Source organism: Rhododendron vialii, chromosome 11a (assembly GCF_030253575.1).
Source record: "Rhododendron vialii isolate Sample 1 chromosome 11a, ASM3025357v1".
NCBI lineage: Eukaryota > Viridiplantae > Streptophyta > Magnoliopsida > Ericales > Ericaceae > Rhododendron > Rhododendron vialii.
This window is the reverse complement of record NC_080567.1, coordinates 16,471,772-16,486,286: the sequence shown is the minus strand read 5'-3', so window position 1 is coordinate 16,486,286 and position 14,515 is coordinate 16,471,772. Positions and strand designations below refer to the sequence as shown.

Here is a 14,515-nt window from a genome sequence, read left to right as displayed (position 1 = left end):
TCCGTCTTATAAGGTTTTACAATTTTTGTTGTCTAATCTGTACGCGTCATTACTGGGTCTTAGGAATTCAGTTTCCCAACACAAGAGCCTTGAGCCCAACATATACAGCTATACTATTTTGGTCAATGGATACTGCAAGAGGAAGAATATATATGAATTCCAAGAAATGGCTTGTAAAGGGTTAAAACCTGATGTTGTCGCTTGCAGCACTTTTGTTAAAGGGTTTGTTTACATTCGGAAGGTGCCATATTGCGGATAGTTTTTTTGACGAGATGATATGTAGAGGTCAAAATTCTGATATTTTAACTTACTCAATTTTGTTAGACGGCTTCTTGAAGAACCACCAAATCGTGAAGGCAATAGAGGTGTTCCATTCAATGTAAGATCATGATATAACTCCAGATATTGTTGTTTACGATATCCTCATAAATGACATGTGCAAAGCTGGAAATATTGAAGATGCTCAAAAAGATTTTAGTTCCATTTCAAGTAAAGGTTTGAAATCCGATGTCAAGACTTATAGAATTTGATTGTCAAAAGGTTGTTAATTTTGGCTATCTAAAGTCCAAAATTTAATTATTTTTAAGAAAGTTGTTAAGTTTGATTATAGCATTGCGAGCCATATTTTGTATCAATATTGTTAACTTTAAAAACTTTTTACTTTTGATTATAGCATTGTGGATACTCTTACATACTAGCTAATCTAGTTTACTTGTTACTCATATAGTGAATCTTTTATTATTTAAATAAATTACTACCTTTACTTGCAACATCATTTTATTCATTCAAACGGGCATAAATTTATCTTAATTTTCTAATGAAGTTGTATTTCTTTTCATGAAATTAATAATCTTTACCGAACTAATCAAATATTTTCTTTATTAGGATCTTAAGGCTACCATCTCATATTATTTTCTTTTACTATTCTTATATTACTAGGGTGTCTGTCTAATATTTCCCTTAAAAACATATCTCTAACAAAGCCTATTTTATATCTTCTAAGCTATTTATATAGTTAGTGACATATTCCAGAATGAAACTATCTTTTAATTATACTATAACTACGGCCGGGCTACACTATTTATTAAATTTCCTAAGTAGCATTAATTTGAATCAGTTTAGTAATGTGAAGTAGTGCATGAGATCCCTTCCACTACTTAACACTGTAGGGCCCGATTGGATGCCTGTTTCGTTGGGTGTATTAGCCAATCCGGGTGTATTGGCTCCTGATTGGACAGGTTTGCACCGTTTGGGATCATTGTTTCCTCCTGTATTTCTTTATCCCCTGCTTAGTTAACACAGTGGAAGGGGTACTAATTTATTGCCACCTTCGGAGCTAGCAATAACTAATCCGGCCTTATACACCTATTTTTTGACCTTTCTACCCTCCCTAATACAGTCACACACCCACACACACAAGCTATTCGCCTGGCCGGAAGGGGGAGGGATGAACAATGACAGCAACCAAGAGGAAGAAGAAGAACAACAACAGATCGGAGGGGGGAGGGATCGAACCTTGGCCATGACGTTCACCAGGATCGGAGAGAGAAGGAATCGAACCAGCCCGTAGCTTTTCTTCTTCTGCTGCTGCCGCTGCTTTTGCCGTTCTTTCTCTCTCTCTCTCTCTCTCTCTCTCTCTCTCTCTCTCAAAAGGGCGACAAGAACAAGGAGGGGAAGAAAAATAATTGTGTGCATGTGTGACAAGTTTCACACTTAAAAACAATGAAATTAATTAAAAAACACTTAAAATACAAATTTTAAAATTTTAAATTTATTGAATTAATTAATTTCTTAGTAAATTAAATTATAATTGCTTAATTTTATTAAATTTTGCAATTTTATATTTAATTTAATGAATAAATTAATTTAATACTGTACAAGGACAAAAAAGTCATTTGACAGTTTTTTACATCATACACCTACCCTTATACCCCCAATTTATCATTCATCCAAACCAAGTATTATTTTATCCCCCTGCATAAACGTCACATCAATGTGGGTCCTCCCTTCTTAACTAATACCCCTTACTATCTTATCACCCCTTCTTAAATAATACACTCAAAACTCATACGGCATCCAATCGGGCCCTATAGCATTGATATCTACGTAGCTAAAATGGAGTTAAATCGACAACAACTAAAATCTGGGTTTTTGGTTCCCAATCAACTTAGCGAATGCAAGCAATGAGGCGGCGGCTGCGACGTTGAGTTCTTATTGGGTAGGAAAAAGAAAAGGCCAAAAATGGCTAAGCACTTGTGATGGGAGGAGTCGATGGATTGATAGAAAGGAGGCGATGGATGGATGGAAATGTAATTGGTTTAGTTATTAGGTTCGGTAGTTGGTTAGGGTTTTAGTTACAAGGTCATTTACCCTTAACTAAATTAATCATTCTAATCAATTAATAATTTAGGAGTAAGATTAGTAAATTTTATTCGAAAAAATTAGGACCAAAATTAGGGTCGTTACGATCCTGGTGTAATGATCTCACCCATTTTTCTTAACAAAAAAAGGGTGTTTAAATCAACTTTCGTACATCGGTTAATTTTTGGAGACTAGTCCGACCATCCACTAGCCGGGAGGGGGTGAGAGGAGGATTATAACATGTATGAATTGGTCTCACAAGAATTAATAATCAACACTCATGAGTTTTGAACCTGAAATCCAGTATGGAGCAAACCTCGAAATCTCTAATTTCAAATGTTAATCACTAGCTAGGCCAACCTTCGAGTGTGAGAATGAATAAATGATTGTTGATAATTTGTGCGTATAAATTAAATTTATTGGGGTTGGGTGTATGTGTGCGCTCTGTAGTACTATACATGGTTGCTATTTTTCGAAGCGTTAATTGTGTGCCCATTTTTTTCTAGTTTTATCTTTAACTATATATTTTCTTGTAAGATTCTTGCTTGAATTTTATTTCAATCATCACTTTCCTTTATTTCACTGTACTAGCCTGCTCTCATTTTTACTTTCTACCATAATTTTTTTTTCTTTTCATAAGATGGACTCTAAGGTAATTAAAATTGAAAACATTCCCTATTTGTGGGAATAAACCATTCCACAAGTGTCCTCATATTCTTTCCATCTTAGGTGTTCCACCACCCATTGTGGGTCTCATCGTGCAATTTTTTCAGTAATTTGGAGATTTTGAATCATTCATTGTAGGGCCCGTAGAGTAATACATTTACTTAAAATATCATGTTTATCGGATATCAATAGGTACATCCAAAATTAAATTTTAGTGTATAAAATAGACAGTGATGGATAGTTTAACTTTAAAGTTATGGTATTGGCTAAAAGTAGAGTGCCAAAATCACATCCCAAAACTTATCTACCGTCGATTTTATAAACCAAAATTTAATTTTTTATATACCTATCCATGTCCAATAAAGCTAATTTTCCGAGAAGATGTACTACTCTGCGAGCCCTAGCAAGATAAACAATTTAGATTACTGCAATATACGCATGGTCAAGTCCACAATTGGTGATAGTGGAAAACTTGGGGTTTCCACCCAAGGGTATGCCCCCTCTCCTGTTAAAGTATCCCCCACCACCACCACTCTCTCTCCATTTTTTGAGATCATGCATTTTTCCCCTTTTTGCTAAAATTCTAGAAGTAAAAAAACTTCTGATTGGATTCGAACTTTCGGATTGAGTATCCAATTTTACGGATTCGGATTATGATTCATAAAGTTCAAATTCAGATCGGATTGAAGCACTTTCGAATTCGTATCAGATTAGGATCCAATCTGGTCCATTGATTGGGTTAGGCAGGAAGGAATCGAAAAAAATACAAAATTATGAACTAAATTAGAATTTTTCCAGTAAAGACAAAAATAATTCAAAAAGTTGCTTTGAATAATTTTTTTTTAAATTTTGATAATTTTTTTTGAATTTTAAAATTATCTCATCGAGACAAACCCATAATTTACAAAATATTAACACAAAACTATCAAATATGCAACAAACCAATAATTGGCAAAGGGCGCCGCTAATCGCAGCCCTCTATTTTTTTCCATAGCCCGTTAAAAATTTTCAATTATACTCGACAGTTAGTTACCGAAATTGAGATATATTTTCAGCATCCAATTACCGAAATATAATATTTTTTCAACAGATATTTACCGAAAATGTATGTTTGGCAGTTGTTTACCGAAAGTTGAACATATTTTCGACATGTAGTTACCGAAATATAATCTTGTTTTCAACAGCAATTTACCGAAATATTATTTATGATTTTCAATAACCATTTACCGAAATGTAATGAATTATGAGAAAAAATAAAGGGCTGCAAATAGCGGTGCCCTCGGCAAAATATTGACACAACCGTTGGGGAAAGGAAAAAAAAACTGCCGCAATTCGAAAAAAGAGCCGTTGTCGCCTTCTTGTTGATGATGTAATCCAGCAACGATTGCACCGCCTTAAAAAAAAAACAGGCATCAGCCGTCCGATCTTACAGCGCAGCTTAATCCAAGCCGTTTATCCTCACCAACCTACCTATAAATCGCGCGTCATGCCTGTGTTTCATTCCTGTTGCGCTCCCTCTCTCTTGGATCCTCTTCCTGAAGATGTTAGGGTTTTGGTTCTGGGCAACTTTTCTGGCCTTTCCAGAGTTGAAGCGAAGCAGCGGTCAGGTCTCCTTCTCCAAACGACGCAGCGGTCTCATGAAGAGAGCCAGCGAACTCTCTGTCCTCTGCGACGTTGATATCGGCCTCTTCATCTTCTCCGCCCACGGCCGTCTCTACGAGCTCTGCAGCGGCGACAGGTACCGACGATTTATTCCATCCAAATTCCCACCTTTTTTTCCGCACGCATTTTCTTCTCACGGCGGGGTTCCGCAGCCTCAACTTCGGCGAGCGCAACGGCTACCTCAAGGGTGTGGTCACCGAGATCATCCACGATCCGGGTCGGGGCGCCCCCTCGCCCGGGTCACCTTCCGCCACCCGTTCCAGTTCAAGCACCAGGAGGACCTCATGGTCGCCGCCGAAGGGATGTACACGGGCGAGTTCATTTTCTGTGGGAAGAAGGCCAATCTGATGGTGGGAAACGTGTTGCCGTTGAGGTCTTTTCCTTAGGGTGGGGTGGTTTGTAATGTTGAGCACCATGTCGGGGATCGTGGGGTGCTGGCTAGGGCGTCTGGGTATTATGATATTGTTATCAGTCACAATCCCGATAATGATACCAGCAGGTATATACATTTTGTTTTGTTTTTCTGGAATTTTTATCCTGCAAGTGCTTTGATTGGTTCTGAATTGTTTCCGTGATGGGTTTTCTTTATTTGATTAATAATTGTGATTATGATGGAGGGAATTGGGTAATAAGGTTGGTTTTGGTGTGCCCATCTGGTAATATGGGATGAACGAAATGTAATTGATCGGAATGTTGAATGAGGTCGGTAATGATAGTACTAGGTCTGGGTAATTATCTTGGAATGGTTCGTTGGTTTTTTAATTTTTTTTTCCTGATGGCTTTTCTCTATTGGTTAGTTGCTTTATGGTAGTGGGAATTGGGTAATAGCGTTGATTTTTCGTTTTTAGAAGGGTTTGTTATTTTTGTTTATTGCGTGTGTGAGGGATTGACATGTTGAATGAGGTCGGGATAAATATCCTGGAAGTGTTGTGATTGGTTCTTGAATTGTTTTCATGAAGGGTTTTCCTTATTTGGTTAATTGGGATTATGGTTGATAGAAATGGGTAATGAGGTTTGTGGTGTGCCCATTTGGTGAGATAGGATGAACGAAATGCAGACATAGGGTGATTTTAAACCTGCATATCACCATTGGGGTATTGTTTGTTTTTGTTTAGTAAGGGTTGGTATATGCCTTTTAGTTCCTGGCTAGGTTCAGTATTCAAATATGGTTTCCCTTATTAATTGTATCTGCAATGGATATTCGATCCTTGTGTTGCGGATATTCCATCCTCGTGTTGCATAGGCAGATCTGTTATTGGTGGCCTGGATTTGGATTCAGTTCCGTGGATGTGGGTGGTGATTCTGATTGGATATTCGGCAAAATATTATCATACGCATGTGCTTTCAAGCCTTTCAGATAACAATAATTGATGTATTCATTTTCTTCTGTCTTTAGCTAGTTAAGCAACTGTATATGCTATGGAAATGATTGTAACTTTAGCGAAAGATTCCTGAAATCTTTAAGTTTATAGTATGCGTAGGTGAAATTTTGCTCCATATATTTTATTGTATAAGCTATTTTCTCGGTTATCTTTCAGGATTGCAACTTTTTATTTCCCTTTTCCCTCATTCAGTTGCAATTGAAAATTATTCAGTTTTGTTCCAACAATGGACTGCCCTTCCTCAGATTCACCAGAAAGATTTTAATTTCAAATTTCTCAAGCTTGTTTATTTCTTTTAATGTAAATGTGTAGCAAATATTCTGTACAAGATTTTCGTTCTGCGAAGGCTGTAGTTTATTTGTTGCAAGGATAGGAAATATTTGCGCGAAGTGTACCTTTGTTGAATGATCCCACTTTCTATGTAACTTCATTCAAAATAGTGTCTATCTATTGATCAAACTCTTTTGCCTGAGGAATCCTTTGCCCCAATGTTCTCTATGGCCTCCTTGACAATTGTCTATGATGGAAGAATTGTAAGTTGGTCCAGGTAGAGAGTCTATGTTCAACACATAAGAGGGAAAGACTCGTTCATGTTCTCAAGGTGGGCCTGATTGGTTAGGTGTTTGTCTTGTTCTCAAAATTGTGCATTGTTTGTTTACCTAATTGGGGGTTTGGGAGAGGTGAATCAAAATTCTTGTGATTATTGTTTTGGTTGCATTTGCTTAAATCCCTAAGCATTGATTTATTGAGAGTGGTTCGTCGTTTCATCTCTGGTGGCAAAGGGTGGTCTATGAGGCTTTTGAAGAATAGCATTGATTTTGCTGCTTCCCTGTAGGTACTTTTACTCTATGGGTCTATGCTAGAGTTTCAAGTGGTGAATGACTCAAATCTGCTCGGTTACTTTGCATTAGCTTTCCCATTTAAGTTCGTTTCAAATGCTTTCAGCATGACATTTCTTGCAGGTTGTTTCTAGTCTTAAATAATTGTTTTAAAGATCATAGGGAAATGACTCAAACCCTCTTATACAGAAACTTTCATGTTCGTGTGCCACTAATTTTAATTGGGAATTTTTCTTGAAGTGCATGAATGGGTTTTGCTGCTCTTTATGAACTGAAAATCGGATCTTCAGTCTCTACTCACCTATATGTTCCCTTTCGGTGTAGTTGTGAACCTCTGACACTATCTATATCTGTTAATCTCTGTATCTTCAGGATCAAACTTCCATCTGGGGCCAAGAATATTGTGCCTAGTGGTTGCCGAGCTATGATTGGTCAAGTTGCCGGAGGTGGTAGGACCGAGAAGCCGCTTTTGAAGGCAGGAAATGCTTATCACAAATACCGGGTGAAGAGGAAGTGCTGGCCCAAGGTTCTTGATGTGGTTATGAATCCAGTGGAACATCCTCATGGCAGTGGTAACCACCAGCACATTGGTCATGCCGGTACAGTTCGTCGTGATGCCCCTCCTGGCCAGTAGGTTGGTCTCATTGCTGTAAGGAGGACTGGTCGTCTCTGTGGACAAGCTGCTGCCACAGCTGTGAAAGCTGATAAGACCTCTCTATCCTTTTGCTGCATTGCTTTACAGCCATTTTGTGGTTTTTGGTTCCATGTTTTGCAGGTGTTGTTTTCAAAATTTGAATATGTTCACTTCAAAGATTGATCTCTTAATTAGAGGGTTGCTTTTGATACCTAAGTTTTATGGGAACCTACAAGTAGAGTATTGGTCATCCTCCCTCTTCTACTTCTGGCTATTTCGTGCATGGGCTACTTTGGATTGTATGAAGGTCTACGTATGGTAAAATTAGAACATGAATTACATTTTTGGTAAGAAGGTTATTTCACATGTTCCTGATTATCAGCAATGCTTAGCGTTAGTGTGTTACAGTTCTTACTAACGTTATGCAATTAACTTGGCTATCTTCATCTCATATTATTGGTAGTGGTGATCTTGGAGTTTTCTAAAGATTTCTCTCTTTTATTGAATTACTGCACTTCCTGTTGCCAACGTAAACAATACACATCTCATCTAATGTATCTAACCAGGCATTCATTTCCTTGGCAGAGCTCCAGTTTTCACTTGGGTTCTAGGTTTTTAACAGGAATGGCTTTAAGTTAAGCATCCAAAAGGATGAATGGTTAGGAGCTAGTATTGAAGTCGGATATTATCTGTTATGTGATGTGATGGGTTGACATGAACTTGAGGTTGAATTCATTTTGAACTATTGAAGTTGGTTCAAATATTGAAGTTCAAATAAAAAATGTATAGTAGGTTCACATATATGATCGGTTCGCATATTTATTTTTCTTTCAAGTTTAAAGAACGATCAGAGTGTTTACTATTATGGTATCAGAGGTTATATGAGATCGTTTCTTTCTCTTCTCTCTCTCTTTGTAGGTCTGAAAAGCGAGAAGTTTATGTTGTAAGAGCTCCAGTTTTCACTTGGGTTCTAGGTTTTTAACAGGAATGGCTTTAAGTTAAGGACAAATGGTTAGGAGCTAGTATTGAAGTCGGATATTATCTGTTATGTGATGTGATGGGTTGACATGAACTTGAGGTTGAATTCATTTTGAACTATTGAAGTTGGTTCAAATATTGAAGTTCAAATAAAAAATGTATAGTAGGTTCACATATATGATCGGTTCGCATATTTATTTTTCTTTCAAGTTTAAAGAACGATCAGAGTGTTTACTATTATGGTATCAGAGGTTATATGAGATCGTTTCTTTCTCTTCTCTCTCTCTTTGTAGGTCTGAAAAGCGAGAAGTTTATGTTGTGGGCACCATCGCTTCACCAATAGTCTCTAATATTATTCTCCTAGAACTGTGCTTGCTGGACAAGAAGCGTACCCGTATACCGACGGCACCTTATGCTAGTTGTTAGTGCAGTCATTATGGCGATAAGGAAAGCCGTCTCGCTCGGGCTTGCTACCCGGGCTTGTACTGGTTTTTTTATACAATCGAAAACTCATTGTTCGTCCACTTTTGGAGATTTGGAGCCTCAGTCATGGGTTTTGCTTTGTATATTGAGAAGCGGGGTGTGTGTGTGTCAGAGCGGTTTGGCTAACTCCTCGGGAAAGTTAGCAAAGCAGTTCGGTAGGTTCCTCGGGAAAGCTACCTTTGTAAAGGTTTGGATCGGCACCTGACCGTTTTGAGTTAGTGGAAGTGACTCTAGGGCAGTGGACCATTCAGGCTGAGCCACTATACATCGTTTGCACTCTCTCCCTTATCTCTTTACTTGCCCTTTATATCGTCTATTTAATTTGTGCATTTACTATACACAGTTTAATTATACTAACTAAATTAGCTTTATTCCATGATTATTTTTATTTACCACCCCCTCTTGGGTTGCCACCTGGATAACAATTGGTACCAGAGCGGGGCTCTTATGTTTGACTTCACAGTCTTAGAACATCCATGGCCGAAGGTCAATCGACCACCAGGCCTCCTTTATTTTCTGGGCATAATTATAATTATTGGAAAATTAGAATGATGATTTTTATCCAATATATGGAATATGATCTTAGGTCTATTATTTGTAACGGTCCCGTATTACCCACTAAATAAGTAGAAAAAGTAATAGTTCCTAGGCCCGAGGCTGAATGGAACGATACCGATGAAAAGGATGTTGCAATTGAATGCTAAGGCTAAGCATACTTTATACTGTTCATTAGATGCACCTGAATTCAATTGCATAGCTGCATGTGACACCGCTAAGGATGTTGCAATTGAATGCTAAGGCTAAGCATACTTTATACTGTTCATTAGATGCACCTGAATTCAATTGCATAGCTGCATGTGACACCGCTAAGGAAATATGGGTCAAACTGCATGTAACCTATGAAGGTACCAATCAGGTTAAAGAATCCAAAATCAACATGAGAGTTCATAAATATGAACCATTTAAAATGGATCCTCATGAATCTATCTCTATTATGTTTACATGCTTTACTGACAATATTAATGGATTAAAATCTCTTGGTAAAGTGTATTCAAATGCAGAAATGGTTAGAAAAATTCTTAGGTGCTTACCAAAGAGTTGGGGTCCAAAAGTCACTGCCATCCAGGAAGCTAAGGACTTACGGACACTCAGTCTAGATGAGTTGATGGGTTCTCTCATGACCCATGAGATAGAGATGAAGGTCGACGAGAAAGATTACAACAAGAAAAGAAAGAACATCACCTTCAAATCCACTTCCTCACAAAACAAAGAAGATGAAGATCTGCCAAGCAATGAGGAGATTGCATTGCTCACCAAACGATTCAACAAACTCATCAATAAGATAAAATTTGGCCGGAGACCATCCAGAAGGAATCACTCAAGGGATGAAGAAAAGAAAGATCAAATCATCTGGTATGGATGCCAAAAGCCTGGCACATCCAAACTGATTGTCCAAACCTATCAAAAGAAAATAGAAAAGGAAAGGACAAAAGCAAGAAGGCTATGATAGCTGCTTGGGGTGATAGTGACATCGATAGCTGAAACGAAGAATTAAGCGACTCCGACGTTGCTAATCTCTGTCTGACAGCAAGGGCAGAGGAAGAAGTGTTCTTTGAGTCACGCTCTCACCAGCTTCGAAAATGACAATACCATGAACCTCTGCCTTATGGCCTTGGGAGATGATGATGAGGTATATCTAAATCCTATTTCATTTGAAGAACTGCAAGATAATTTTGATGAATTACAATTGTCTTTTAATGATTTATATGATTAGTCGATTAAACTAGCTATACTAATTCTAGATTAAAGAAACAAGTTGCATATCTCTCTAAAGAAAGCTAGCGAACTCTCTGTCCTCTGCGACGTCGATATCGGCCTCTACGAGTTCTGCTGCGGCGATGCTGCGGCGACAGGTACCGACGATTTATTCCATCCAAATGCTCACCTTTGTAGGTCATAGACCTGTTAATGCATAAAGAAATTGTTTCTTTCTCTTCTATCTTTGTGGGTCTAAAAATCGAGAAGTTTCTTTTGTGGGCACCATCGCAGCATCACTTCACAACCCAATAGTCTTTAATATTATACTCCTAGAACTGTGCTCACTGGACAAGAAGCGTACCCGTATAACCTATGTTGGGGTCATGGGTTTTGCTTGTATTAGTGGATTGGAAGTAGAGACAATTATTTTCAGCAAACGTACACTACTCCTATGTGCTTGTCCTGAACTTGTAATAAAAGGACGTAGGAAGGCAAGCCTAGCCACGCTGTGAAATTACGAATTTGCCTTATCAAGTTTTGTCTGTCATTTTGTTCTTGCAAGTGTGGAGATGTGGGTGGTTTAGGTGTTTTAGTTTTTGCTTCATTTACGCAATAAGTTGTCCTTCAGTAGTGGCTGTTGCCATCGTTCATGTACGCCACGGAGGAGTGATTTGAGCCGGATTTTCTGGCATTCGTACACCTTTACCCCTAAGTGCTTCATTTCGGTGTCTCCCTCCCTCTCTCAGAACTCTCTTCCATGGCAAGTAAAATTGAAAGAACATGTCGTCGACAAAGATGAACACACTCGAAAACCTATCTACTTTGAAACAGAATACGCATAACCACTGGTAAATTTTGTGATTTCTCACACATTAAATCCCTTTCTTAAATTCGCAGTCCAGTAGTTACATGATTGGCTTTTGATTTCGCTTAGATGTTGAGATTCTTCCGGTTGCTCTCTCTTTCTGACGATTTCTTTCGACAATCATCTGGTTTCTTTGAGTGCAAAATCTGCAGATGGAGTGTGAACTGCCATTTTCAGGTAACTAAAATGTTGTATTTGTCGATTGCCTCATCATGACCGGGTTTAACTCTGTTAGAACAGAGGGTGTTGGTCTTTGAATAAGATGAACTGATTTTAGAACCAAGTTAACCGCAAAACAAAAAACCCTCCATTCGCGAATAGTCATGTGGGTCTTTGAATATGTATATATGCGTATAATTGTCCTTTAAAATAGATTGAAGGTAGTGGCCAGGTTTGTAAACTGATTCTTTAGGGGCACATTTGTTGTTTACCAGCATTTATTCAAATTTGGAACATAAGTTTTTTTAGGCAATTTTGCTAATTACTAACCATGGCTAACTACTGATGGCCCATGCTAAACATTGCTGCAATTTCTTAAGAAATTGATGGCTAAAAGAGATTACTCAAGGCAATACCACATGTAGTTATAAGGCCTAATTTTATCATATAATTCAACAAAGTTTTGTAACGACCGGTTATAGTGATGTATATTGCACATTAAGCAGCCTAATATTGTTTTGGTTCATTAGGAATTCCGGGTCCATCTCTCATTTGACTCCTGACCTACATTGTGAGTTTGGTATGTTATTGGCTTCCTGGAGCTGTTATGTTTGCGAAACTTTGAAACAATTTCTGCTTTGAAGCATGAACCTCTCTTCTTTTAAGCTCATTGATGCGAGGATGAACAATTTGAGAAAATATGTTGAGGTGGGATACTTACTTTGTATCTTCTTTGGATGATTGATGCTTTTTCAAAAGGGTTTTGATAATACTGGAACATTTTCCCCATAAAATTTCCTGCTTCTACCATCTGAATTGTTGATCTTGGCATAATTCTGGAATTGCAGGTTGCCATGTTTGTGGTTTTAGCGATGACATTGCGACGAAAACCTGAGGTGTTGATCAGTCTAATGCCCATAATAAAAGAGAATCTGAAATACCAAGGCCAAGATAAGCTTCCAGTCACAATCTGGGTGATTGCTCAGGTGAAACTAGAAAACACAATTTGTTGAATGGATGTTTCTTTGTTGTTTTGTTTGATTAGTACTGTTGTTCTCAATCAAGATTCAACTGTTTTGTCTTAGGCTTGTCAAGGTGATTTGGTTGTAGGGGTTTGTTTACATATGGGTACATTACCTCTTGCCAATGCTGAGCTGTAAATCAAGTTGCAATCCACAGTCAAGAGACTTGATTTTACAGTTAGTGGAGAGGTTCGAAACTATTGTAATTATTTCAATGGCTACTCACTTCTCCTTGTTTTATCTTCATTCTTATTTTTTTTATTCAAAACTCATTCTGATATCTTACAGAATTTTATCCTCCCCCAAAGCTCGTCCTATTCTTTTAAATGGTGCTGTCAGAAAAGGGGAGCGTATAGTGTCACCTTCTGCTCTTGAGCATATTATGAGAGCCACATTCCCTGCACCTTCAGCTAGAGTCAAGGCTTGTACTCTATAGTCAAAGCTTAATCTTTCGATCCGGTGTGTTGTTTCGACAAGCAAAGAAATGGAAACATTTTGGAGATGTTTTTAAAATGACAAAAGGAAATTGAAAATCCAGTAGATTTATAAATTCAGAATACAAACTAATTGGAAGTACCAGAAATATTTCAAGACATTAACTAAAATTGATCCAAGCGATAATTGGATTTTGATTTGTAGTTTGATTCAGTTATTCATAGAAGGAGCAAGTATAAAGTCAAAATGTAAAACATCATTGCTCCATGAATCTCAAATCTGTGTTTACACTTTTGTAGGGTTATGTTTCATTGTGTTTTGACGTGTCTTGCTATATTATGTTGTTGTCTTCCGTTGAAAACACTCAAACTTTGTTCTTCCAATGGTTCTTAATTTCGGTCTCTTAGGAATTGGAAATATGTCAGTTGTTTCAGTGGAAATGAATTGAAATTTTAGAAGTGAAGGCATAACAAAAGAAGTAAATTTCAAGTGTCGCAAAAGACGAGAATGATACACAAAATCAAACGTAAAGGACATTTAGCACATACAAATATACAATCACCAAACCAGATTTGTCCATTGTCTATGAAAGCATGTGCTATATCTGTTTTGCATTCTACCTGGACTACTCTCTGATTTTCACATAAATTGGTGTATGAGGTGCTTTGAATCATGCTATGTCAGGCAACTGAGAGATTTGAAGCTGTATGCTGTCACATAAATTGGTTCCCTAAGAAGCAAAGGAATGAAACAAATGACATAGCAAATCTTGCAGTTTGCTGTCAAAGTTGGAGAAAGCAAGACAAACTTGATAAGCTACCTTATAGTGCCTGTTTTGATTATGCTGTAGGGTTAGATTGGGGATTGATGTATGGAGTTGTTTAGAGGCGTAGCTGATCTATCGTGGGAAGCAAGCACTGTAATCATATGGTGTTTGACCCAAAATCTTGACTATTACAATTTACAAGCACTGGGTAAGTAGTTCTTATTATTATTTCTTCTACTTCTATGATTTTCTTTATTGACTTGAGCTTACTTCTTTCATTATGCATGCTTCAATTAATCATTTTTTTGTGGTAAAACATACAAGATGACCTTTATCTGGATAATCTCGAAGCAAGTGTTATTGTTCTCAGAAAAGCTGGTTGCTGAATGGCACGAACAGTCGGTTAAGCATTTTACTCTTGAGCCTTTGGAAGTTACTTTAACAAGTTTCAAGCAGAAGGTAATCAGACACACTGTAACATACAACCATGGAATATGAACATACA

At 37.6% G+C, this 14,515-nt stretch overlaps 1 pseudogene; it reads left to right on the top strand.

The window, feature by feature from the left end:
- The first annotated feature begins 3,408 nt into the window (after nucleotides 1-3,408).
- LOC131306919 (large ribosomal subunit protein uL2z-like) lies at nucleotides 3,409-10,238 on the top strand (annotated as a pseudogene).
- The last annotated feature ends 4,277 nt before the right edge of the window (nucleotides 10,239-14,515 follow it).